The sequence below is a fragment of the Ambystoma mexicanum genome, chromosome 1p (assembly GCF_040938575.1).
Source record: "Ambystoma mexicanum isolate Mex_15411 chromosome 1p, UKY_AmexF1_1, whole genome shotgun sequence".
NCBI lineage: Eukaryota > Metazoa > Chordata > Amphibia > Caudata > Ambystomatidae > Ambystoma > Ambystoma mexicanum.
Window position 1 is genome coordinate 1,091,123,399 of NC_090921.1, and position 27,083 is coordinate 1,091,150,481.

Here is a 27,083-nt window from a genome sequence, read left to right on the forward strand (position 1 = left end):
CGGCATGGCTACCCCCATACGGGATACCGGGTCTGGGTTCCTTGAATGAGGAAATACCGGGCCATTCCGACCTTGGAGGGCCTGGTAATTCCTCATTCGAGGAACCCATCCCCATTCCCATTCGAGCCCCGATAGGGCTCAATGGGAATGGGGAGGGTGCTAACCACGGGCCTGTTAATAAAGGGGCCCGTTATTAGCACCCTGGTCTGCTCGCGGGACCCAGTAAGGACACCTGGTTTTACCAGGCGTTAACAATGTGGTTTTACCAGGCGTCCTTAGCGGGTCCCGCGAGCAGAATTCGTAATGAGGCGGTAAGGGGTTGACGGCTCCGGCACCTTTACCTGCGCCGTTAACCCCTTACCGCCAAACTCGTAATGACCCCCTATGCCTTTGTGAGATCGTTCTTTGTGTATACATGGGTGTATGTTTTTATGTTATTTAACATGTATTGTAGGACTACTGTTTAAGTATTAATTCGGGAAGTTAGGAGGAAGTCTGAGAGAACGCATCCCCCTACTGGAGTGACTACTGGTGTGCAACTGGCATATTTCTTTGAACTTTCTTGAGTAAATTGAGCTCATTGTTCACGGCAACTCCGCCTCTGTGTGCTCCTCCCAGCCTACCTCACTTCCTACAACTCCCAAGGACACGCGCATTGCACGTGCGCATTCGGGAAATCAGCAGGAAGTCTGAGGTAGGCTGCTCTGCTGCTTGGATCCCTGTTTGGAGCCCTGTTTGACTTCATGCATATGGATTGGATTTATATTATCATTGGCAGCGACCACATGGCCATGTAGTAAGGCACTTGAATGACAAGAGTTGACACTTCTTTCCTTTATTTTGTTCCAGAGAACACATCCCCCTACTGGCGTGACTACTGGTGTGCGACTGGCGTGTTTCTTTGAACTTTCTTCAGTGAATTGGGATCATTGTCCACAGCAACTCCGCCTCTGCGTGCTCCTCCCAGCCTACCTCACTTCCTAAAACTCCCAAGGACACGCACATTGCACGCGCGCATTCAGGAAGTCAGGAGAAAGTCTGAGGTAGGCTGATTTGCTGCTTCGGTGCGATGCGACCAGCGAGCAGAGTGCTCATCACTGTTTAAAATTTCAAAATACATACTTGAGCTAATTTGATTCCAATATTTATTAATTACCTTATAGTTCATGCAGGCTCACTTACACTCCTTACAAGTAAACATGGTGCCGTGCAGGGTGGTCACACGAGCAGCTGCCGCATCTAGGGATGGCGCTGCCAAGATACCTACCACTTCTGCAAAAAGTACTAAAAAGTCGAGTGGAATTCTTAGAAGTAAATCAGCCAATATAGACATCCGCGAGTTTTGTATAGCGCGCGGAGATAACTTCTGTATCTTCCGAAGCTGATTGCTTCACTATGCCATCTGAAATTGTGAGTCCTGTTTTTTTTTGCTACACTGACGGAAGTCAAGCGAATAACAGTGGCTTGTTCTGATACAGTCACAGATTCCGTGCTACCTGCAAACGAGAACAATGTAACCATAATAGTTAATGATTCTGATACAGACCAATATTCTCAATCAGTTAACCCTGTAATTACTGACACTTTTTTAATGAGAGAAATCTCGATATTAGATGTATCTGCATCTGAAAACATGTCTGATCCTGAGCAGCCGTTACAACATACTTTGATCATAGGCCCTCATGCAGACAATTTAGATATTAATGCAGACTTTGTCCTCCCTTCTGTTTTACAGATTTCTGATTTACTAAACAATATCAGATCCCTGTCCCAGTCTCCGGACATATTTGCAACATTTAACCGTGACTCACTAGAGCTATCTTTTATGCGACCTACACTGCGAAAAAGTGATCTACCTCACAGTGAGCCACTTTTACTGCCTCCTACTAATGAAATGCATATTTTACAACCTCCTTTGTTAGAAGTGAAATTGATAGCTATGAATTCGACTATCCATTCATTAATCAAACTCTTTGAGACACTGGATTCGAAAATCACAAAACAATCAATACACATTGATCAGATAGTAAAGTGGATGCATGATATGCAGACAAAACAAAAGAAATAAACAAACATGACAATGCATAATGAGTATGACTCTAAACATATTGTCTAAAAATCATAACGCAAATCTCAGCACACCAGTGCGCAAGCTGATAACTTGGTCCCTTCCTTGCCTACTATACCGCATATAATGCGAGCTGAGGTGTTAGCTATTCCAGCACCCGCTAGTAATATTAATGGTGCAGCAGTTTATAGTAAAGACACCGGGGTAACGCTGCAAGATGATATAGTGGGACTGCCTTCGTTGGTGCTGCATCCAATATTCAACTTAGAAAATGCAAGGAGTAAATCTAAATGCCTCCAAAAACCGGCATTAGTTAATAATAAAAAATCTAAAAATGAAAAAGCTAGCAAACCTGCATCCTCAACGCAAACAAGACAATTTGTACAGAAAATTCAGATTCCTAAGACCCAAAATGAAATCGCTAGCTCTGCGGTAGTAGCTAAGTCTAAAAATATGACCGGTGGTATCAATGCGAGCCATGATTTCAAGAAAAAACAGCCAGTTATTTATCAACCCTCGGACGATTTGGTCACTAATATCGAAGAGGACCAAAGAATTCATGGGGAAACTCTGGTGATGCCAAGCATAACTCTTAACACACAAGCTGCACCTCTAGGACCAAAGACTAAGGGCCTCATTACGACCCAGGCGGTAAGTTACCGCCTGGGCCGTGACTTTACCACCATGGCGTAAACTACGTTTACGCCATGGTGGTTGGCGGACTTACCGCCCCATTCCGACCTAGGCGGGGCGGTAAGTCCCCAATCCCCATTTACCCTTCCCCATTCCCATTTTTGCCCCATAGGGCATAATGGGAGTGGGGAAGGCGTTAATTACGCCACCGTAAATTACGGTGGCGTAATTAACTCCATGGTCCCTTAGCGCCATGGATTTTAACACCTGCTAAAAGCAGGTGTTAAAAGCACCATGGCGCTAGGGGACCTCGTAATTGGCGGTAAGGGGTCGGCGCAGCTAACGCTGGCGTTAACCCCTTACCGCCAGGGTCGTAATGAGGCCCTAAGAAGGATTTTGAAATAGTCCTAACTGAAACTCTCTTACCTCAAATAAGAGATGAAATACAAAAATACAAGAATCCAAAAATTAGCATGCCGCAGATAGAAAATAAAGTAAATAAACATACAGCGGATAATAACATGGCACAGTACCAACTAGTTGCCCCGCCTGTTGCAGACTTCTCTGTTGGCTATAATTCAGTGACAACTCTTTCTAAAAATGCAAGTCACCTTCATCGTTTGATAATGAAATGCCGTCCTGCTCCATTTGAACCTTATGATCTCTGTTGTTTCAACATATTAGCCATAATTGATGATATACCACAATTAGAATATATTATATCCTCTGATATAGACCAAGTAGAATTCCTGAATGACAAAGACTTAACTAGTTAGGATGTGGATACGATCGGGTCTGGTTAGAAACACCTTATGGTTGGCCAAAATGGAATTCTTCAGATTGGGATTCATTTTGATTCTGGACCCGACAATATTCAATCTGCCTGCTATTGAAGGTGGTCCTAGTAACACTGAACATGATCCCGGACGTCGGTGGTATAATAATGAGCTGTACGCTTCAACTAATAATAGTTTGAATCTATCTAAGACATCTTTGGATCAATGGAGTGGGAGCACCAAGTGTTAGCTAAGTGCTCCAATCTTGAATAAAATCATCCTGCTGACCAGTTGGAACACACAGGGCCACGTTCATCTTTTTAACGAAAGTGCAAGTTCAATTGATAATATTGACATCCTGGTGCTACAAGAAACTTGGTTAGTTAAGCAGCGGGTGTGGATAGATCACAGTGTTAACCTCATTTCGGCCTCAAGCAAGAACAAAGGTCGCCCAACTTCAGGCCTTATGGTGGTTACCAAAAATGATGCACGCCTAAAACTATATCCTTGGGTGTCACCAAATTTACACTTGCAGTTGGTTAAGATTAATTATCCAGGGGGGTAATCAAACTGATTAATATGTATAGAAATCTGGCTGCTCTGACTGATCAAAAATTCTTTCATGAGCTTGAATCACTTCTGAATATGATTAGTGACACTGCCGAAATTGCTAACACCATAATCGCAGGAGATTTGAACTTGCAATGTTTAGCTGACAACAAAAATAAAAACAAACAAAATCCTGCAGTTGAAACATGGACAACCTTCATGGATAGATGGCAATTATATGTGTTAAATGGCACAATCGAGGGAGATGTGCCTCCTGCCCCCACATGGTGTAGAGGAAAAAGTCACTCCATCATAGATTATGTCTATGTTGATTCCATAACGTACTCCAAAATTGTGCATTTTGAAGTGGTCAACAACAGCATAGTGATCATGGGCTCCTTTTGTCTCGGTGTAATTTTGACATGACGGTGAAACCACCAACATGAAATTGCTATTCCAAATGCTTACAGGTGAACAATGCACGGACATGCTTCTTCTGGGATTCCAACTCTCTTAATCTATTCAATGATAATATAATGAAGTTACAAACAACACAAACTGATGCTCATACATCAAGTGACAAATATATTAATGCCATGCAGTTATTTAAAATCCACTCATGTGTAAATGCAGGGCATATTTTCAAAAAGAGACACACATTTGATCATGCATTTCAGAATCAGTAAAGAGAGTTGAGACTTCTGAAGAGAAATGCCCTGCTAAGGCCCCCGTTAGAGAGGTCTGTGCTATTAAGATCTATAAAATGCAAGTATAACAACTGGAGACAAATTAAGGAAAGCTTTCCTCTACCAGTTAGATGGTGAATTAATGTTGAAGGCACTACAGGAAAATAATTCGGCACAAATATGCAGATACTTAAATATAGCTAATCATAATACTCAACGTCCGATAAAAATCAATGGCGTCACTCAGGAGCAGTGGATTCAACATTACACTGAAATGCATTCTAGACCAAAGACCGATGTCAAGATAAACAATGCAAATCCCATGACATCTTATCAAATTAATATGAATGAAGAGGACATTTTACATTACATAATGAGATCAAGTAATTTGAGAGCTCTGTGGTCTGACGGTCTTAACAACAAGATGCTTAAACAGCATCCCCGGAATTGGGCCTTAATACATAGTAATATATTTCAACATGTCCTCACTCCGGGAATCGTCCCTGACTTATGGTGGCACTCTATAATTGTTTGCATATTCAAGAAGGGCGATCTGTCATGCCCTGTCAACTATCGACCGATCGCCCTTCTTGATGCCCCGGGTAAGCTTTTGTCTAGATTCATTCTCAGAGATCTCAACCAGTGGGCAATAACAAACTTTCACTGCAATCCATTTCAAAGTGAATTTGTGCCCGGGTTTTGCACATCAGTTAATTTGTTGACTATTAGAGCTATCCAAAGTCAACATTTCTCTACGTGACATTTGTAGACTTTCAGGCTGCCTTTGACTCGGTTTTGAGAGAGATCTTATCAGAAAAATTGAAGAAAGCAAATTGTCCCTCAACCATTCTTGCATTGATTCAGTCCCTTCATACAGGCACAAAATTAGAGGCTAGAATTTCTATTATGGGTGATTTGACACCATTTATTGAAACTTTTAGTGGGCTGAGGCAAGGATGCATACTTGCCTCGGCCATCTTTAATTTCTTCATATCAGACATGAGTGATGGATTTCAGGACATTGATAGTGGTGCCCCGAAGCTTAATGAACATCAGGTGCCAGCACTATTTTATGCGGATGACCTAGTGTTGATGTCACACCACAGGGTCTCCAGCGACTACTAGATGCTTTATCAGTGTATGTTGACCAGAATCTATTGTCAATTAATGTGAGTAAAACAAAGGTGCTAATATGTAACAATAAAAAGGGAACAAGTAGTCACAAAAACAGTTTTTTGCAAAAAAACTCTGCTTGATACTGCCTAACAGTACAGAAATGATAGACCTTACTTGACGAATCTGGAAACTAAGGTGTCCACAGGGATATCTCAATCAATGTTAATCCAGGCAAAACATGGGACATTTTCTCTTTCTCCTCTCATAACTTTTATTAGACCAAAATATCACTCTGATATTACTATACGAAGCAGATACAAAACTTAAATTTTCTGAAATCTTGATGTAAAAACTTGAAGGGCGTTACTGGAAGCTTGTGTTAAACCTCCCCAAATGCGTACCAGTTGTATGGATCCGATATGAACTGGGATTAATCTCCTTGCATTGTAGATACCTGTGGCAAGTAATCTCATTGTTTAGGAAGTGTCTGTTAGCACCAGAGTCAAGAATGTTAATAAGTATATTGTCACAATTTATGTATACATCAACTCATACATTTGTTAAAACATGGATGAACCTGGTGATTCAAACACTGCTCAAGGTGATATCTCGATACAAATCTTAGTAGAAAACCCCAATAATGCAAAAACCAAGTTATTCCAACACGATTGGATGCAAACGAGGGAGAGATGTCTGAAATACAATAATTTTTAAAATAATCCATTCCAAGATAAAACGTATAGCACTGTTGAACCTTAATACAGGCAGCCTCTGTATCACACAAGCTAGATTTTCTTCGTTTAAGGTTTGACTTGTGGCCCACTAGAGACATTTTAAATAAGCAAGGACAGTTAACAAAAGGCAAAAATGTTTGTCGATTTTGCCTACATAAAGGAAGCAAAGAAACTTTACAGCATTTGATTATTAGATGTGAGATGCTTCAGGATCTATGCTCTTTGCACTTCAAAAAATGGAAATCTGAATATTTAACGATCACTTACGATCAGCTCTTGCAAATTTTATTTTCTGGTCATCGGACTACAATTCAAATTGCTGTCCTCTAATTTCTGCATGCACTGAAACTAGGTTGTTAGAGTCAAGTGGTTTTAAAAATACTCAGGAGATTGATTGTTACATGCTATGTCTAAATAGAAGACGCAGTTTTTATGACTACTCCTGTGTTTATACATGAGTTTGATGAATTGTACATTTTAAGTCATACCAAAATTCTGTTTTAAAGTGTATTTTCTACTTCTACTTTCTTCTGTGTTTAAACTGTGAATATTATAAAATGTAAAGTTTTAAATATTGTAAAAGTTGATTTATCAGCTAAAACAATAAAAAAAAGTATTGAGAAGTGATGTGCATTTTTAAGAATATAGGTTTTCTATGCATCTTGGTGTATTGTTGGTGTATGTTGTGGTGACACATCAATATATTAAGAGACAGAGCTCAAAAACGGGTTGCACAAAACAATTAGGATCCTAAAAAACCGTATGTAAACTTTAATTTAGTACACATAAGGAGGTTCTGATTCACACAACTAATAATAATCGTCATAAATTCCTATACATAATATCTGTTAAGATCAACATATAAAAAAACAAGGATTTCGTCAATTCTAATCAAATGGTAGGTAGCAAAGGGTATAAAGTACATTCAGCAAACAACTGGCAGTGTAATTCAGTTTCTGATCATTGTTCGATAACACAAGTTGTATTCCTGTATACATCCAGGAAATTGTCTCGACATGTTCCTGTTCTTAGGAAGTTTACTCAGAGAACGTTCATCAGGAGGGTTGTCAAAATCACGAAAATCCAAATTAAAATCATAAACTGTTTCATAAGTAGGACAGTATAGTGTACTGAATCAGTGTTTTTCAAATGAGCTCAAAGCCAGTGTTCGAGAAATGCTGTCGTTACAGATAGAACTGATAAGAAAGTAAGGTAATTAAAATGGGCTCACCTGAATGTAAATAAGTCTGTAATCCGTGCATAGAGACGCAGCAGAATAGGGAGCGGCCCTTTGTATGGCTCTATTCGAAAAAACAGAGGCCACTAGCATTGGTAGATAATTCTTAGTAAAAAGACCAATGTAGTCTCTACAACAAAGAACGGAGAATAGCTTGTGAGTGGAGCACTCTCTGTACACGGTTATATTTCACTCTCATAGCCTAGAGAGAGGACACAGAGTCTTGCCACCACCAAAGAAACCGGGGAAACGCTAAGCTACCTCGTACTTGGTTAGTCTGTATCTTAGACAGACTAACCAAGGGCCGCTCCCTATTCTGCTGCGTCTCTACGCACGGATTACAGACTTATTTACATTCTGGTGAGCCCATTGTAATTACCTTACTTTCTTATCACTTCTATCTGTAACGACAGAATTTCTCAAACACTGGCTTTGAGCTCATTTGAAAAACACTGATTCAGGTTTTTCATGTATTTATTACAGGTCCTCAGCTATTCCATATCTGACTAAAAGCCTATTCACTTATGTTGTGAGCCCCCACGAGCACCACGAAAGGTAACAAAAACTCAACGTCTGGTTCTCTTATTCACCCTTTGGGGAATATGACAGATGTACCTTAGCTATCTGCTAGCTCCTTATCTGTCCATTTTTCTTTTAATCTACAGGTTGCACATGTACACTATACTGTCCTACTTACGAAACAGTTTATGATTTTAATTTGGATTTTCATGATTTTGACAATCCTCCTGATGAAGGTTCTCTGAGTAAACTTCCTAAGAACAGAAACATGTCGAGACAATTTCCTGGATGTATACAGGAATACAACAACTTGTGTTATCGAACAACGATCAGAAACTGAATCACTTTATACCCTTTGCTACCTTACCATTTGATTGGAATTGACGAAATCCTTGTGTTTTTATATGTTGATCTTAACAGATATTATGCATAGGAATTTATGACGATTATTATTAGTTGTGTGAATCAGAACCTCTTTATGTGTACTTAATTAAAGTTTATATACTTTTTTTAGGAACCTAATTGTTTTGTGCAACCTGTTTTGGAGCTCTGTCTCTTAATATATTGATGTGTTTTCCCTTCCCGGGTATAGACAGAGTAGTCATTTGGTCCCACGTCTAAGGTGGCCAAATAACTACCGGGATTCCTCTCTAATTAATAGTGTATGTTGTGGTGATACACATATGTGCTTATTAAAGTTTTGACAGGCTATTTGTGAGAGTGAATGGGGTAGGGCGAGCAGGGAGACAGGGCTCGGATAGCTTCCCAGCTTTTATAAAACCGGCACTCTATATAGGGTAGTGTTGGAGTCACCCTACCAATTTTAGGGGATTAACTAAGAACGTACATTTAATATGAAATAATGAAGTGAAGGACAGGGAAACTAAATAAATGTGTGAGTCTGGTTAGGGTTTCTCCCTTCTAAAAGGATCTCTTAGGGTTTCAAACAATGGCTAATGGAAATATCAAAACCTAAACTTAACAAGTTTTGAGACTTTGGCTCCCCTTGTCTAATAACCAAAAGGTTACAAGGATAGCCTAACCAAATGTCCAACCTATCCTTATACAGCATGTCCCTAAACTAATGCACATTTTGTATTTGTATTTATATTTATTTGAGGTTTATATAGTGCCTTAATTCAAAGCGCTGTACATAGCATCAACACAATAAAAGCAGTACAATAGTATGGAGTTTGAGCAGAATCAGCCTGTTATCAACTCTGCTGAAGTAGATGGGATTTCAGCGATTTATGAAACACTGAGTAGACAGAGATAGAACGTAGAGAAAGAGGAAGAGCGTTTGTTCGAGTGTAAAGGAGCAAGATGAGTAAATGTGTGAAAACGTGACTGCGCACAAGGAGGAAGTGGCACTACAAGACGAAATTGAGAACTAGAGCGAAGAGAACGAGAAAGAGTATAGAATGAAACCAACGGGATGAGATAATCAGGAGCAAGACCATAAATCAATTTAAAGACAAGACATAACAAGTTGAATTTAAATTGAGCTTGAAAAGAGAGCTAGCCAAGAGTAAGAAGGGCAGAAGAGATGGAATCACGTGAAGCCAGACAGTAAAGTGCGCAAATAGAGGCATTAAAGACAGATTGCAGAGGGACAAGTTGTGTAAGTGGAAGACCAAAGAGTGCAGTAGAGCCATAAAATAAGCATGACACAATTAAAGAAGACATCAGTACTTTGGTAGCATCAAAGGTCAAGAAGAAACAGACTTATATTAAATAGATGATAGCAACAGGTGTGCAATCATATTGAAATGTGGTGTTTAAAGTATAGGGCAGTATCAAAGTAAAGTCCCAGATTACAGACAGAAGATGAGATTGGAAGCTGGGAGGGAGGAAATGATATATAAAGAAGAGGTAAGGCTGAGGGAATGGTTTTAGAGTGGAAGAAAGGTACTTCAGTTTTAGCAGTATTAAGTGTAAGATAATAAGAAGACATCCAGGATCTAGTGGCCAGTAAGCAAGAGGATAGCTGATTGTATATATCAGCTGAAAAAGAGGAGAAAGACAGAAAAAGCTGAGTATCATCAGCAAAGAAATGATGTTATAAACAAAGGAAGAAATAACTTCAGCCAAGGGGGAAGTTTAAATAGAAAAAAGAAAAGGACCGAGAACCGATCCTTCTGGGACACCATGAGCAAGAGGAAAAGAATCCAAAGTTTTCCCTCCCCATTAAAATGAAAATGTCTGTTGAGACAGATAGGATCTAAACCAGGAAAGAACAGAGACAGGAAAAAAAAAAGATGAAAGAGAAGCTAGTAAAAGTGAGCAATAAACATAGTGAAATGCAGCGGATAGATCTAATAAGATAAGGAAAGAGAAGTGCTTTGAGTAGCGTTCTGTTGAGTAAAGTATTTAAAACTGATAGAAGGGCTGTTTCAGTGGAATGCAGGGGACGGAAACCTGATTGATACCGGGGAAGAATCGAAGTTTTGGACACAAAAGTAGAGACTAGAGAATAGACATGGCACACAAGTAATTTGGAATCATAAGGTAGAAGAGAGATAGAATGAAAGTTTGGTGCAAGAGAGGGATCACAACCAAGCAGATGGAGTATCCACTCTCTTTCAGCGTCCAGCAGTCAATGGCAGATAACTATGGGCCACGGACCCCGCAGACAGCGAGGTCTGACTTGTGCTGGTTTTGCCAATGCCGGATGTAATACTGAAGTCAAACCTGGTGAACCGGATGAAACTGAGGCAAGGAGGTATGGCTCAAGCCTTGCTTAGCAATGGAGATGCCGGTGTTCACACCGGAGGAGACGGTGGGCACAACAAAGCAATGGCTGTACTCCGGTACAGCAGAAGGTCCAGGAAGTGTTGCTTACGCTCTCACAACCGGGCAGATGGAGCTTGGTGGGAAAGGTCTCAGTTGCAGGGCTCTGTTTTCTCCTTGGCATCCTTTCCCTTTCCCAACAGCCCCGGTAAAGTATTTATGGACTGCTTGCTGACCTAAGTGGTGTCTGTTGTTTGCCACTCCATCAGGAAAAATTGTTGGAATTTCCTTGGTTCAGAACGCCTTCTTCCGCTGCAAGGGAACCGCCTGGGTTTTCAGCTTCTCCATGTGTTACAAAATGTCTTTCTCGCTAGATTCTAGTTAAATATCCATATCCAGTGTAGGGGAAGATGTGTTACCAGCTCTCTGATCTTTTGGTTTCAGCTTCTTATGATCTTATGAGCTCTTCCATCAGACACAGGTTCAGAGTTTTCACTAGGCCTTTTATTAAACCTCAATTTTCAATCCTCCAGCTTTTGTTACAGCTTTCTACAGAAATCTTGGCATATTTTTCACCAGGTCTCTTCTCTGTCTGGGACCTGGTAGGTCCTGCATAGACCTCCTGCGTACTCAGCAGGCTGAGATAGGTATTTCTTTTCCCTTATCTGGGTCCTCATCAGGCATCCAATATTTTAGCTGCCATCCTGTCAGAGGACTTGCTCTTGTTCCTCAGGATTGAAGGTGGAGGGCATGGACTGTGGACCCCACATTTTCTCGACGTGCAGAGGTATGGGTTTCATTTCTTGCTGCAATCTTCTCTGCCAGGTTTCACTCTTGAAGATAAATCTCGGGTTAAAGGAATGCAGTATTTTCCAGAACGGTCCATTGCTTTATCAGCCTTCATTCTGTTCGAATGTTCCTCCCTCTGACATCCCCTTGGGGCAAGGGAGCGGAGGTAGAAGAGTCTACCCCTTCCGGGATCCTTTCACACACTGGACATTTCCCTCCCTTCTTATACCTCAGAGAGGAGCTGTATTTTCACTTCATGTTTCAAAAGGTTGATCCCCATTTCCGTTTGAACCCAGGTTTTCAATTGATTATTACCTACTTTTAAATTACTCTGACCTTACTTGCTGGGAATCAGCTTCACTTAGGGATTGGATAACTTTGGGCATGTGTTAATTCTCTATAATAAGCATTAGGGAGGAGTTAAATTCAAGTACAGTATTTGCCACCATCTTGGAAGTCTCTGTTAGCAGAGTTTTCCTAATGTCTACCTGTGGTAAGACTTTATAAAACTAACCCTTGGAATACAGAGCCCCAACTTCTAATATAAGTCTGTACCACTCAAAGCTTTGGTAGTATGGAAGAGCAGCCAGGCTCATTTTAGGAGAGAGATGTGAGTTACTGTAGGTAAGTACAATGAACTCAGTAAATACATAGGCCCAAAGAAACACTTAAACACTTGTAGTTATAGTAGAATAGTTATATATTTTATGTACACAAGGATAAAATAATTCAGGTAAGTAAGTACTATTTCCAACTAATAAACTCAATAGAAAATCAATGCAATACTTCAGGTAAGTAAACCGTAAGTTAAGATTTGTACAGTTAATGAACGCAGTTCAAGGTAAGTGAAATCACTTGTTATAGCAACTCAGAAAATGTTCTGTTGTAGGAATAAAAAGGGTATTCAACACCAACAATAGCAGGTCGGTACTTTAAAAGACTTGTACTCCTTTTCAGAGGCATTAAGGCTTTAGCTCTTCAAAGTCAGATTGGAGGACAAGCAAGCAGATAAGACACAGATGCAGAAAAGGCACATTTCCAGAGGATTCTTCTTTTACAAGTAAGTAAAATGCTTTTGTGGGTCAAAATGGTTTCAGGGGCCTTGGGAAAGCTCCCTAAGGGGGCACACGTGTTAGGCCCTGTGCAAACGGTATGGGTGAACACCCAAACACCAGAATCAGCCCTCCAGCAGCAAAGGAGCGACAGAATCATTTGAGGTATGTACTACCATAAATCCTACAATACCTGAAGATCTGTGAAGAAGATGCTGCTGGATTTTTTCACAGTGCAGCAGTGGTGGACCCGGTCTCCTGTTCCTTGATCATGGTGATGAAAAGCAGGGACCCTGGAAGGCTTGTTGCACCAGCAGTCGAGAGAAACGTCTCAGAGCAAAGGGTTCCTTATGCTCCAACGTCGGTCTGAGGTTTTGGCACCTTTTCACAGGCTCCAAGGGGGAACGGTTCTCATCCAAAAGATTCACCTCGCTTACTCAGTCCTGCACTCTGGTCAGGTGATTTTGAGGAGGGTATTCTTCCTTCTGGAGGTCCTGAAGGAGTCCACCAAAGGTTTGTGAGAATTCGTTCACGGGTAGATGATGCACTGAAAAGTGGTCGCAGGGCCCACAGTATTGGCCGTTTGCAGCCCAGGAAGTTCGCAGCAGATCATGGGATAGCTCAATTTGCATGTCGTCTTAGGTCTGGTTCATTCTACTAGTCCATGGGAGGAAATCATTCTCTTTGGACCATCCATGTCGATTCAAAAACGGGGTCAGGACAGCAGCGGTACTTTAACAGGCTTCACTGGTCACTGGAAGGTGCTGCAGGCGTCTTTGTCATCTTCTTCTTCGGTTCTTCTGTTCCAGTGCTCTACTTGCCTTTTGTCTCGGGACCTTTGCCTTGTATCCAGGAACCCAACCAATCAACAGTCATGCAACATTCAAACTTGTGGGGGGTGGCTGTCCTTTTAGGCCACCCTCCCAGTTTCGGACTCCTCCCCTGCTTCCTGTCCTGTAAATTGAATAATTTACTCATTGTAAAATGAAGCTAAAGTGTTCCACTTTAGATTTATTGACCAAACAATTACATTTTTTTAACTTTGAAGTATCTCCAAAACTTGTTTTTCTTTAATGTGCGTTCACATTTGTAAGTGATCCGTACTTGAAATCACAAGTACTGTCAATGAGCACTGAAACAGTTGTGTATGAGTGTGAAATAAATAAAATATCCTATCTTATCATGTCAATACGTTGTACGAAAGGGTACGTTTTAAATCAAAACAATGACGTACATTTTACAAGGTAGTGCAAATAAAATAAAAAAATAGTTGGGTTCATTCCAGTACACTATATCTGTATCTCTTACACAGGTGGTACACACTTGTGGCATATCGCGCATTTACACGGTGGATTCATGGAAGACTGGGATTTCGCATCTGAAGAGTAATGCCTGCCTGTGTGGTTCGAGCCATTAATGATGAATTCCCCAGTGACAGCGGACAATACCGTGGATTCATGCAGCCAGTACCTCAACCGCAGCAGTATAATTTGTAGTGTCATTGACATCCACCTTACCAAACTAAATACAAAAATAAAAAACAATTCAAGCTGAACAGTTGTCAGAAATGTTTTGTAAGTCCACTACACGTCCAAGCATATAAGAGTATCATAACATATTGGTGTGCAATAATACATATATTGGCATATCGCTCTCGCCTCATCCTAATCCACCCCTCCTCCAGTATCAATGGCAGTTCGCACCTGTGACCATGTGCTCGCAAGAGGGCTGGGTGGATGGGAAGGCTCAAGGTGTCAAACACCATGCACACCTCAAAGGCATCTTCCGCACTGTGACCATTGTCCACATGGCCACCGCAGACCCGGTGTCTCCAGACTCCCCTTTGAAGACCCTGTCCCTGCAATCAACATATGTATGTGTCCCTTGAACATTGCTCTGGGTCTATCACTCTCGCCCCATCCTCACCCATCCCCCCTCCAGTATCAATGGCAGATTGCACTTGTGGGCATTCGCTCGCAGGGGGCTGCACTGGCGGGATTGAGAAGGTCAAGCATTGTGGTAGAGGTCTGGTGGGTGTGAACCAACACATCAGACATTCATGTACACACCCACTTCAGTAAGCCTTTATAAAATCTTTAGAAGGTACCAGGTTTTCTTTTGTTTCCATAGTAAATAACCATCCTTCTTGCAGCTAGTGTATGGAAGATTTTCTCAGGTAAGCTTGAAGGATTTTGAAAGAAAGCGGGTACTTCAATGGACTAGTTGACATGTAACTTAGATATGAACTTAGGTGAAAGCTTAGGGTGTGTTCTTAGTACCAACTGGTCTTTGTGGATAATAAAGAAAGGGTCTACCACTGACAAAGCTTGTAGTTAATTCTTATGGAGATGATGGCCACCAGAAAAGCTGTTTTATGTGCTAGGTGTTTAAGGCTGCATTTATGCATAGGCTCAAAGGTGGGCCCTATGAGCTTTGCGAGTACCACATTTAGATCCCACCTTAGAGGCAGGTTTGAAGCCTTTTTACTCCGTCCATGAATGCCTTAATGATAGAGACTTTCCACCAGGATTCCTTGCTTTGAGAAGTGGTGTACGCAGATAGAGCCGCTAGGTGAGCCTTGATATAGTTGAATACTAGACCAGAGTCTAGTAAGCGGAACATGTAATGAAGAATGTGTGAAGGAGTACATTCGGTTGGGTTAACCTTTTTTGACTGGCACCATATTACAAATCTTTTCAATTTTTTAAAATAACAGTGTCTGGTGTTTGGTTTGTGTGCCTCCTTGAGGATTTCCATACACCTGAGGTAGTTTTAAATGGCAAAACTATATGACTTCAGGAGCCAAGCTGCCAAGTTCTTGGATTTCGGATGTGGGTGTAACATTGTCCTCCATGTTGGGTGAGCATGTTGGAGGAGCACAGGAGTTTGATTGGATTGCACATCGTCAGTTTGCGCAGATGAGCGAACCAAAGTCGTCTCACCCACATAGAAGCAACCAGAATCAGCATCACTTGTTCCTGGTGCATTTCGTTCACTATCCTGCTCAGCAGCAGTGTTGTGGGGAAAAGCGTATTCACATTTCCCTGACCAGCTCATCCACAGGGCGTTCCCCTTGCTCCGGGTTGGGGAAACCTGGATGCGAAGTCTGGGCATTGTGTGTTTTGGCTTGTGGTGAACAAGTCTAAGGGATGATAGCCCCAGAGGGAGAAAATATCAGCTGAAATGTTTCTGCTGAGCTGCCACTCGTGCTCTTCGGGTAGAGGATCTCTGCTTAATGAGTCTGCAAGAGAATGAGTTCCACTGTAACATGTTGCGACACTAGGAACATGTTCCGCTTGAGTGCCCACTTACACATTTTTTGTGCTAGCCAGGACAGACCTGGAGAGTGTGTGCCTCCCTGCTTGTTTATGTAAAACATGCCAGTGGTGCTATCTGTGAGGATTTGTACTGTTTGGCCTGACAGATGCACCTGGAAAGCCTGTAGGGCTTTGAGCACTGCTAGTAGCTCTAAAGGTTTTATGTGATTTTGGGCTGTGATATGGGTCAACAGTCCATGCACTCTGTGGTGAAGGTAATGGGCTCCCCACCCAGTGAGAGATGCGTCTGTTGTGACAATCACTTGCACTGTAGGGTTGTGAAAAGGTTTTCCCTTCAATAGATTTTCCTTTGTCCACCAGCGTAGTGCTTCAACTGGGGTGAGCGAAACAACCACTAGATCATCCCACTGACTGCTTGCCTGAGACCACTGTTCGCTAACCATTCTTGCATTGGGCGCATGTGCAACCATGCATCCGGGACCAGGTAAATGCATGAAGCCATTATCCCGAGCAAGCACGTTGCTTTGCGTACGGTTATTTGGCGACCGGCTAGATACTGAGGAATGTGCAGCAGTATGTATGTTTTGCACTCTTCTGTATTTATGACAGCTCCTAAGAACTGTTTTGTCTTGCTTAGAACGAGACTTGATTTTTTCTCGTTGATTGAGAACCCAAATTGGAACAGGAAATTGATTGTTTTGGGGTATTTTGCTTGCAGATATGGGAGGATTACCCTGTTATCAGTCAGTCGTCCAGATAAGGGACTCTGGGATTCATTCTCTGTGTAGGTGTGCTGCCACTACCGCTAGTACCCTGGTGAATACCATTGGAGCGGAGGCTATGCCGAAGGGTAGCACCTTGAATTGGTAGTGTTGGTTTGGTATTTTGAAGTGCAGGCATCTTTCATGTCCAAGGTTGCCATGTAGTCCCCCTGTTTTAGCAGTGGGATTTCTTCCTATAGCGTTGTCATGGGGAATTATTGTGGCTTGACATAGGTGTTCGCAGGGCGCAGGTCCAGGACAGGGCGCACTGTTAGGTCTTTTTTTGGCATCAGGAAGTACATTGAATAAATACCCTTGTTTACCTGGTTTGCTGGGACGATTTCTAAGACGTCCTTTAGTAGCAGTGCTTTGACGTCTTCTAACAGGATGTGTTGTTCTTCCTGTGTAGTTTGTCTTTATCTTGGCGTGTGATTGGCTAGTGTATGTATAAGCTCTATTTAATAGCCCACTGCCACAGTGGAAAGTACCCACTTGTCCGACGTGATCCCCTCCCATGCGTGGGTTCCGTGCGAAATACAACCTCCTACTCGAAAGGAATGTGCGGGTTGGTCATTGCTTAGGAGGGGTGGAGCCCCCTCTTGAGGAGGAGGATCTGCCTCTACTTCTGGACCTTCTTTGGCTCCTTTGAAAATTCTGTTGGGAGGGCTGCCCCTGTGGAGAACCCCAGGATGACCTCTGCCCACCCAGGTTGTAATTGGAGGACCGCTGGGAGTTCTGTCCTCTAAACCGGTGTATATTTGAACCTCCCCGCTGCACAAAGTGTTTGTTAGTGAGTTGTCCTAGGGATTTGAGGGTGTCGTATTCCTCATGTGCACTTTTAAGTGCATCCTCAACCACTTTGCCGAATAATCCGTTGGGCTCGATGGGCATGTTTAAAAGGGTAGCCAGGTTCTCCAATTTGAAACCCGATTGACGAAGCAATGCATTGCGTTTGGTGAGGGTGCCTTCTGCCACAATTTGCCCCACATTGTCTGCTGCATCTAAGTTATTTTTAAGAATGCAGCTTGCTACTTGTTTCCCTTCAGCAATAGTGTCCCACTTGTGGCAATTATAGCTGGATAATAGTGTAGTGTTGTTAGCTATTCTCACTTGATAGGTAGTGGAGGAAGCTACTTTCTTGCCTAGGGCATAGATTTTCTTACTCTCCTTGTCACGAGAGGCTTTGGCAGAGGCTAAGGGTGTTCCTGCTCTCTTTCTTGTGGTGGTGGTGACTACTATAGAGTCAGGCTTTAGCTGCCCCTAATGTACAATGGGGCAGATGAGGGTGATCTGAACATTCTTTCAATGCATCGGTTGACAGCCCTGGACAGATAGAAGCAGTGGGATGAACTGTGCTGCAGATCTCTTATACCCAAGGTTGTCCTCTAAAAAGTCTGTATCGACTTGAGCTTCCTTTTTATCTATCTTAAAGTGTTCTGCAGCCTTTAAGAGCAGGTCATTGTACTGCAGCTGGTTGTCCACCGGGGAATCAGCCACTGGTTGGTCTGTGTGGTCTGGGGATTAGATGATGTATACCTCATCGTCGTCATCAACATAGTATTGGTCTAAGTCCCCTGTGTCCCCTTGGTCTTCTGGGTCTGTAAATGAACTAGGGTCTTGTGAGCCTTGAATGTCGTAATAATATGTGGCCTGGGCCACGTCTTGATATGACAAGGTATTCGTTTGTGTACCATCCAGGCGGGCCCTTTTGGTGTGGGGCTGTTTACTAGCTGCTTCGCCCATGATGGGGGCCCTGACGGTTGGGGAGTTGATCTGTGTGTTGATCAAAGAAATTTACAAAACTAGACATTCTCCTCATGACCCTATGAAACTGTTCTGGGGCCCATTGGGAGGAGCTTGGCAACACTGAGGGAGCAGGCATAGACAGAGTCTGTGGAGCAGGGGGCTGTTTGTGATGCATTGCCCCTGGAATGGTGTCCTCAGGGATAGAATAATCCCTACCCTTTGAACTGTGTGATTTTGAGGCTTGGTGCGTCGAGGGTTTTGAGTTTTTCGATGTTCTGGCCTTCAGTAGGGTGTCAGGGACATGTTTTTTAATTAAGTCGCTAATTTGTGAGCTTTTTGCAAGGGCCGTCAACGCGCCTTTCCACGCGCGGTCGCCAGAACCCAAGGACTTTACAGATTTGGATGCGTTGTTGGAAACTGACTATGGCGTCTGTTTCGGGGGTCTGTCATGTGGTGATCGTGACTGTGATGGCCCAGAAGGCAGGGAATGTTCAGACCTTCCCTTTGACACTGCATGTGGCTTATTGGTCGACAACGTGGTCGACTGTTGCCCATTGGGGATGTGCTTGGTGTAGCGTGCCATGGAGGTGCTTGAGCCACCGGGTGTTGTCTCTGTAGTAGAACCGCCGGCCTGCCTGTTGGAGTCGGGGGTTTGCATGTGGGAATGCAGTGGATCCTGATCACCCTTGGTGTAATTTAGGACAGGGACACTGCCATCGCTGGAGGCTCCCTCGACATCCATGGCGGCCTTGGCCTGCATGGCGTGGTGGGCCTTGCATTTAGTTTTTCGGTTCTTGCCCTAAATAGTTTGCAAGACTTGCACTGTTTTTTTGGTGTGGTCCCTACGGAGGCAAAGGTGGCTAGGTAGGCCACAGACAAAGTTCATCAAGACGGGAGTCGTTGCCGTCAACGGATGGTCTTGCCCCCGAATGCCGTTGTCAGAGATCTTGAGGTGTACAGCAATTGAAAGGACAGAAAGAAAGTCTAACTTTAAACTTTTTCTCAGTCTAGAAGGAACTCCGCGATATGCGTCCGACTACAATGGCGTAAGAAAACAATCTGATGGACCTCGATGCATGAAGGACTACGGGTACAGTGCAAGTCACACTAGAGATAGTATTACTGGCATGCCCTGTCGACGTACCTTTTCGAGTTTTGAAAACAAAAAATGTAATACTCTGCGGCTACCACTAGATGTCGGACTATGCATAGCATGTGATCTAAGCAGATCCACAAGCCTCTGAAATATATATATTATGGAAGTTACTAGTAAATCACAACGATTTTGACACATAACTAGATTTATGCCAAAAGTTGACATGAAAACAAAAGGGGATTACAAATGGGAATCGCCATATGTCTGCTTCAGACTCTTAAACCAATCCTTAGAGAGAGGCTGGACTTGGGGGTAGAGAAAAGGGTAACTGTACAATCTGGTTGCAAGAATTCTTGCAGGGCATTGCCCAGTAATGAAATCTTGATGGTGTTATCACTGGTATATAAAGTTGATGCACCATGAGGAAAGGGGAGAACTGCTGAAAATTACCACCTGACAGCCAGAAGGAAACATCAGAGAAAATTGTTTAGATTGTATCTGGGCGGAGCTGTCTACAGTTGGGAGGCCTACAAGCTGTCTGAGTCCTATGGTGAAGAGCTGGGACCATCTTTGAGAGTGGGGTGACCAAGCCCTTGCTCTGTTCTACAAAAGGGTCCTGAAATGCAACTAGTTTTCCTGAACTTTAAACAGAGGCTTTCAATGTAAGTAGAATTGGGCCAATTGAAACCAAAGGTGGGGTAATCTGCTTGGCTTTAATCCTTTCCCCTCATAGTGAGTGGTGGGGGCAAAACTGGGTAGATCCTTAGCCTATTTAACTAAAAATATTAATTTAATGAGTTCCCCTTGAGAGAACACCATAGGGTACATTTTGTTAAAATTCTAACTTAACAAAGCAAAATCAAAAAATTGTGTGAAAATCAAAAATTCTTCAATCATCCCAAAATGTTACTGTCCCAGCTCCCGCTAACACAGGTCTTTACGTGGAGGAGGTCTGAAATCCAAAATTCCCAAATCATCCTAATTTTTGCTGTCCAACTTCCCCAACACAGACCTTTCAGTGAGGGGGGTCTGACAACAAACCGCTAAATGACCCTGTGTTTATTTTAAACCAAAAGTGTGGGTGAAATCCTAATTGCCATATGCATTTGTATCAATCTATAAACCAAACTGCTAGCCTTTTAAGTGCAAAGGAAAATTGAAATTGCACAGCACGACATATGTCAATTGCTTTTGTTCATTGACCAGTTTGATGATTTCTTGAAGTGAAATCTGTATATAGTGAAGTATTGTAATGTGTGTTTTCCCAACCAACTTGCATGATTTGTGTACCAAGAAGTTTAATTGTGAGCCACAAAGAAGGTGACGTGTGACATTTTAGTGTAATCTCCATTCCCTATCTTTCAAATAAATCTATATATATATTTGTGAAAGTGTGTTTGTATGTTCGGGGATGGCTCCAGCCCCATAACAGTTGGTTGCCTGAAATTTTGCCCCAAGGTCGGCATATCAGTCTGTGGTGTACTGGCAACAGTGAAAATTTACCAATCCCACCCATTCACCCTGCACAATGGTGGAGCGGGTTCTGTAACTGTGCTATCACTATAGGCGATTCCAGGAGTTTGCCCATTTTGTGATTTTTTAAAAAATAGGCAATTAGGACACAATATAGCATACACAAGGCTATAGATAGCAGAGCCCCATGTGCATGCCAGCTACAGCCCCGGGCAACACTGTGGGGTATGGCTAGTACAAATATATTTCCTATACCCTGTCCTGGTTCTTCACTCACTGTAGACACGGGGGAGATTTGTGTGAGTCTATATGAGTCTTCAGTAAGGCCAGCGATACAAAAAACATAGGCGAGTATTGCAGTGCTCCTTGATTGGGGATGGGAAGGAACTCCCCAGGTTAAGGGTGATCTCAACATAACGTGACGTACCACACTGATTATATCACCGATTACACCACTGATATCATTCATGGTATCATTGGTAGCACAAATCACAAGTGAGAACAATGCAATGTTTAAATAATAAAATGCTACTACAAAATATATAGAGCGACTCAAGCACCTTTTCTGTCTTAAACTCATGTCTACTTCATACTTCAAATTAATATTACTTTTTAGCCATAAAACTTGCACAGCCGTGAGTCAGATAGTAACAGATAAGGATCTCCGAATCAGATAAATTGTATGTATGCATTTGTGTTGAATCTCTGTTTTTAAACAGTTGCATTTTTCATGAAAGCCATTTCTACTAAATTACAAACTCAAATGATTTTGAAAGTAGTAACTTCAGCCTTTACGATATGTCAAAAGGTAGTCTGTATGGACAAAGCCACATGTTTAAGTCCACACCATACTCTTTCAAAGCATAGTGATGAAAGATGTGGGAACTGTAACTAGGACTTGCGGCATACCACAGAATGATAGCAACGTAAATGCGAGGGAACAGATTACCAAATCTCCTTGTTTTCTATTTCATTTCACATCTGTCTGTTCCTCCAAGAAGATCATAACCCATACCATGTAAAATTGTAACTCTAGGGTAAGCTGACAGGTAAAGGTCAATCTTGAGGAATTATATTTACATGTTTGTCAGTAAGATAGGTTGTTAGGATATCGGAAGATGATACATATGTGTACTAAAGCTTGGACTCTTTCTTCTACTTTTACAGCAAATTGCAGTTTCTCTGGCTCTTGGAGGTACATTATGAAAGGCAGGACATACTGAATGGGTACATTATTTCTTTGGTATAATGCACTAAATATTTAACTGTAGAATGTTTCTCAGATGTCTGTAAATAAAGACCTTAGTAAGGCGGTAAGTGGTCAAATTGGCAGTAACTCTGTTACCACCAACTTTACCACTTTGCCAAATCATGACCTACTGAAAAATCGGCGGTAGTACCCCTTGCAGCATTTCCTAATTACCTTGGTGGTTGTACCTCCAAAAAACAAATATCCATTTCCGATACGAAATCAGCAAAATTACCTCCAAAAATCGGCGGTAATTCAGCAAAAAACACAGCAAAGTTACCTCCACAAAAAAACGTGGAGGTAAATACATACAGGTGTCAGGAATCAAGGCACAGGTGCACCAGAACCACTCAGAAGTAGCACAAAAGGGGCGCACCTACCTCAAAACACATTACCCAACACCCTGCTGCCAGCAACTGTGGCAAACAGGGACACACTGATGCCCCCACCCCTCACTGAGTTGCACAGGCATGAACATTAAGGTACAGGAAGCAAAGAGGAGGAAGAGGTGGAGGAGGAGACGCCATGCAATGCGAGAACCCATCCCCCGGGTCATGGCCCACTCCCCAACTGACAAGCAGATAAAAACCCTGCACTGCCCATACACATGGAGAGCAACAGAGGGTAACAGACTTGGGACTGGGTGAGTACAAGTGTCATCACACTGAATGATACTGCAGCACCAATGGAATGAAATGTGAAGACGGGGACAATACAACAACCGCACAATGCATGCCCTGTCAAGGCACTGTACATGCAGGACCTGCCCTCCCAATCTGCACATATCAGCCACCAAAACACTGGACCAGTACATGCCGGGCAATGCAATAGTGTGTCTGTGATGCATGTTGCACAATATCTTGCTCAGGTGAAAGGACCCCCTACCCTCTGATGAGGACATGCCACCACTAGGAGACAAAAAAGACCCAATGCCCCCAGGCACAGTGCTGACAGACAGCGAGCGGGTGTAGGGAAGGGATGGCTGGCTGGAGTGACAAAATCTGTAATGCAACCATTGATGGTCACATCGATGTACACATGCTGCGCACCATTGTGCATTTGCAGTATAGTAGGAATCACATGCACGCAAGAAGGGACATACAAGCATAGCTCCAAGTCTGTCATTAATTGCACAAGTGTAAAACATCCCCAACATGATACCCACCCTCACTCTCATCCCCAACATGAAACACAGCCCCACCCTCATACCCAACATGAAACACATCCCCAACATGATCCCCACCCCCACCCTCATCCACAACATGATACCCCTGAATTCAGTGTGACACTTGTCCATTGCCGCCTCCTCTGGGCACCCATTGACATGGGAGTACCATCACATGAGGTACAGCGCCGAGACCTCCTTATAGGGGTGTCTGACATGGAACTGCATAGTTCACTGCCCCGGACATGCTGCAGGGTGAAGGTGATGGCCCTAGAGATATTTTTGTTGGTGGCCGATATTTGGGCACAGAACTCATGTACCCTTCTGCTCATGAGGGTGGTGCACGCAGTCCCCACAGCAGCACAGTCGGTCCAGGACACTGGATACCCTCCTGGAGGCATTGAGCACCACATCATGCAGTGCTTGTGCGTCAGTCTGTTGGCGCACCACCAGTCGCTCAATTGCATTCTGACGCCGCTCCATCTGCCTCAGCCCCTCCTAAATGTCATCCATGGCTTGTTGTTGCATTGGTCTTGGTGATGCATGGTGGTGCCTTTCCTGGTGGCTTGACGCCTGCTCAACATGCATGTCACCGTCGTCTGCCTGTGGATCATTGCCCTCAGTGTTGAGCCAATTGAGGGCATGGCGATAAGACAAGGGGCAGGGAGAGGACTGCATGGTCGAGTGACCGGATAGGGGGGATAACCTCTGAGACATACCACTCACAGGGGCAGCTGGGAAGGAGGACCCAGAGGCGCCAGTGTCACATGCTGCTGTAACATCGGGTGTGGTGCCGGTGTCCGTGGAGGATTGCTCTTTCACTGACACGACAGTGGCTGGTGTGCTGGTATCCCCAGTTGTGCGAGCTGCATGGCCCTTGGACTGGGGCGCACTGGAGGTCTCCTTCTGGGGTCTGTCCTCCATGGGTGTGCATGCCTTGCAACAGTCCCTGCCCTTGGTTCTCCATGTGTGCCGGTCCCACTGGTGTCCTCCATGGGGTCCTGGGTGTCTTGCGTGTCTGTCAACAGACAGTAAACAGTGCATCAATTGGACTTGTTGGTTGGTTGTAGGTTGTGCTCACATGCAGAGTACGCAATGTGCACTGGAGTCACAGTGACACACCACCCCCGGGTGTCCTACTGCATGTGACAAGCAGTTTGATGGAATAAGTGACATCATTCTGCTGTATGTTTGTCACATGTTGTGTTGTGTATGTGGGCCTTGTCTGGGCCGTTTTGGCATGTACTTGCTGACTGTGCAAGGAAATGTGTGCCAATGCAGGGCTGGTATGTTGCTGTCCTGTTCTCCTGTCACATGAGGGATGCCCTGCTAGCCAGGGTAGTGTTGGTGAGACTTCGATTGGGAAGCACTCAGTGCTGAGGCCTTCCCGCTAGTGCCTTGTTGTGTTTCCGTGTGTGTGTCACCCCAACATCTGCAGCTGCTGTGTGTATGCCATTTGTGTAGTTTGAGGCGGGTCATTGGCGGGTGTCATGTTAGGAGGTTGTTGGACTTGTTTCCACAAAACGGTTGCTGTATACCTTGTACATGGGTGAATGTTCATGGGGCTTACGGTGCCATGGTGATTGTGTATGTCCTACATGTGGCCCATGTCCTTGCTAATGGTGTGTCTTGGATGGCGTTGACGCTACCAAGCCCATCCTTGCACTGTACCAATGTGTTTAACTTGTTGTTCCTGCATTGGCTGGGTTACTGCAATTCTGCCTGTTGCCATTTCATTGTGGTTATTGTGCATGTGGGACATGATCCACTTAATCATGTACTCACCAGGATCTTTGTGGCAGCTGGCTTCCGGATCTGCAGTATCCATGGCCTCCTGGCCATACATGTGGAGGATGCTTTTGACCATATCCTCCTGTGGCGTGAGCTGTAGTGGGGTCACACTGCCGCTGACTGTGGCCACTGTGTCCCTGTAGTTGGTGTTGATGAGCATCTGCGCCATTCTCCTCAAGCTGTTCCACTGCTTACATATCTCATCCATGTCCTGTAGGTGGTTTCCGACGGCAGCCACCATGTCCCTTATCTCGGTCCATTTGGCCGTATTGCGCTGGGGGGACATCTTTCTGTGGCGTGGCCAATACAGCTCGTCAACATTGGCCACCACCTCCTCGGCCAGCAAAGTGAGCTCCAGCTCACTGAATTTTGTCTTTCATTTCCGCATTTCTGTCACCTTCCCTTTGCCTTTGCCTGAGGACATGTTCAGGGTGTGTTGTAGGCTTAGATGGCAATCACTTCTGGTGATTTACAGTGGATTACATTTTTCAAAATGGCTGCCACCATACTTCCTTTTTCTGCTGGCAGATTTTCTGCTTAAAGGTTGTCTGGTAACGGTAATTCCGCTGACTATTGGTGGATTTTCCCATCTTCAGTGCCTGTTAGTGCCAGTGGGGTGTGCGTGCGTCCGCCGGGTTGTGATATAGCGGTAATCCCGCAGATCCACTTGCGGTAACACTAATTCCGCCACAACGGAATTACCGCCAGTTTTGGGGCAAACTCGTAATGAGGCCCAGTGATCTTTTCATACTTACATTTACTTTACAGTGAGATCATAAGTGATGGAATTTATGATGTCATCAGTATGCTCTAGGTTGGTAATATCAATGACATCAGTCATGTCATCAATATGCTCTTGGCCAGCACAATAGGGCAGCTCAGAGTTAATGAGTTATAGCTTTCAACATCTGCTGAATTCTGTTTTTTTGTTGCATTAAACAGGCACCTTAACGTCACTTTAACTAAACTTTGTCCATTGAATTCCAAGGGTTTTTCGTTGCAGTGACCTCATGAACCTTAACTGTTATACCACAATTTGTCACTGAATTTAAAGGGTTGTTATACTATATTGGATTCCACCTGCAGCACTATAGTTTTTCATTTGATATAATTGATATTGGCTTGCAACATTATGTGTTACTACTGACTTCTGCAATTGTATTTACTCTCCCCTCTTGCTTCTCCACTCTTTTGACTGCTAACTCTCTGTTCTCACCTCCTTTCCCTTCTCGCTTTTCCTATCTCCTCCCCTTACTTTCTTCTATGTATGCACTTACTCTATCAGAATTGTCCCTGGACCTAGTATGATAGCAACCTCGTCTGTCTCCTCCCCTCTCCCCTTACTGGTTTTTTCTTCCCCACCCTCCCTCCAGCACTATCTGAAAAGTCGTCCCCTACCTTTCTGCACCCCTCTCCCTCACCTCTTGTTTTCTCCGGCTCTACCAGAAATGTCATCAGGCCTAGTACGTTAGTCGCCTGTCTGTTTCCATCACTCTCCCCCTACCTTCCTTATCTATGTCTTAGCTCCTGCACTATCTGAACTGTCGTCAGGCCGAGTACGATAGTTAATTTCACATCCTTACTGTTCATGGCCTGTAAGAATGTCATTGTATTTTCCCTTGTTCCCTCCCTTGC

At 43.5% G+C, this 27,083-nt stretch overlaps 1 long non-coding RNA gene across 2 annotated transcripts in view; it reads left to right on the forward strand.

Moving 5' to 3' along the window:
* Positions 1 to 855: 855 nt before the first annotated feature.
* LOC138448323 (uncharacterized) overlaps positions 856 to 27,083 on the forward strand; it is a 91,997-nt gene continuing 65,769 nt past the window's right edge. For both annotated transcript variants that reach the window (XR_011260149.1, XR_011260152.1), the window contains exon 1: positions 856 to 1,043. This is a non-coding gene — a long non-coding RNA (uncharacterized lncRNA). The remainder of the gene's footprint in view (positions 1,044 to 27,083) is intronic.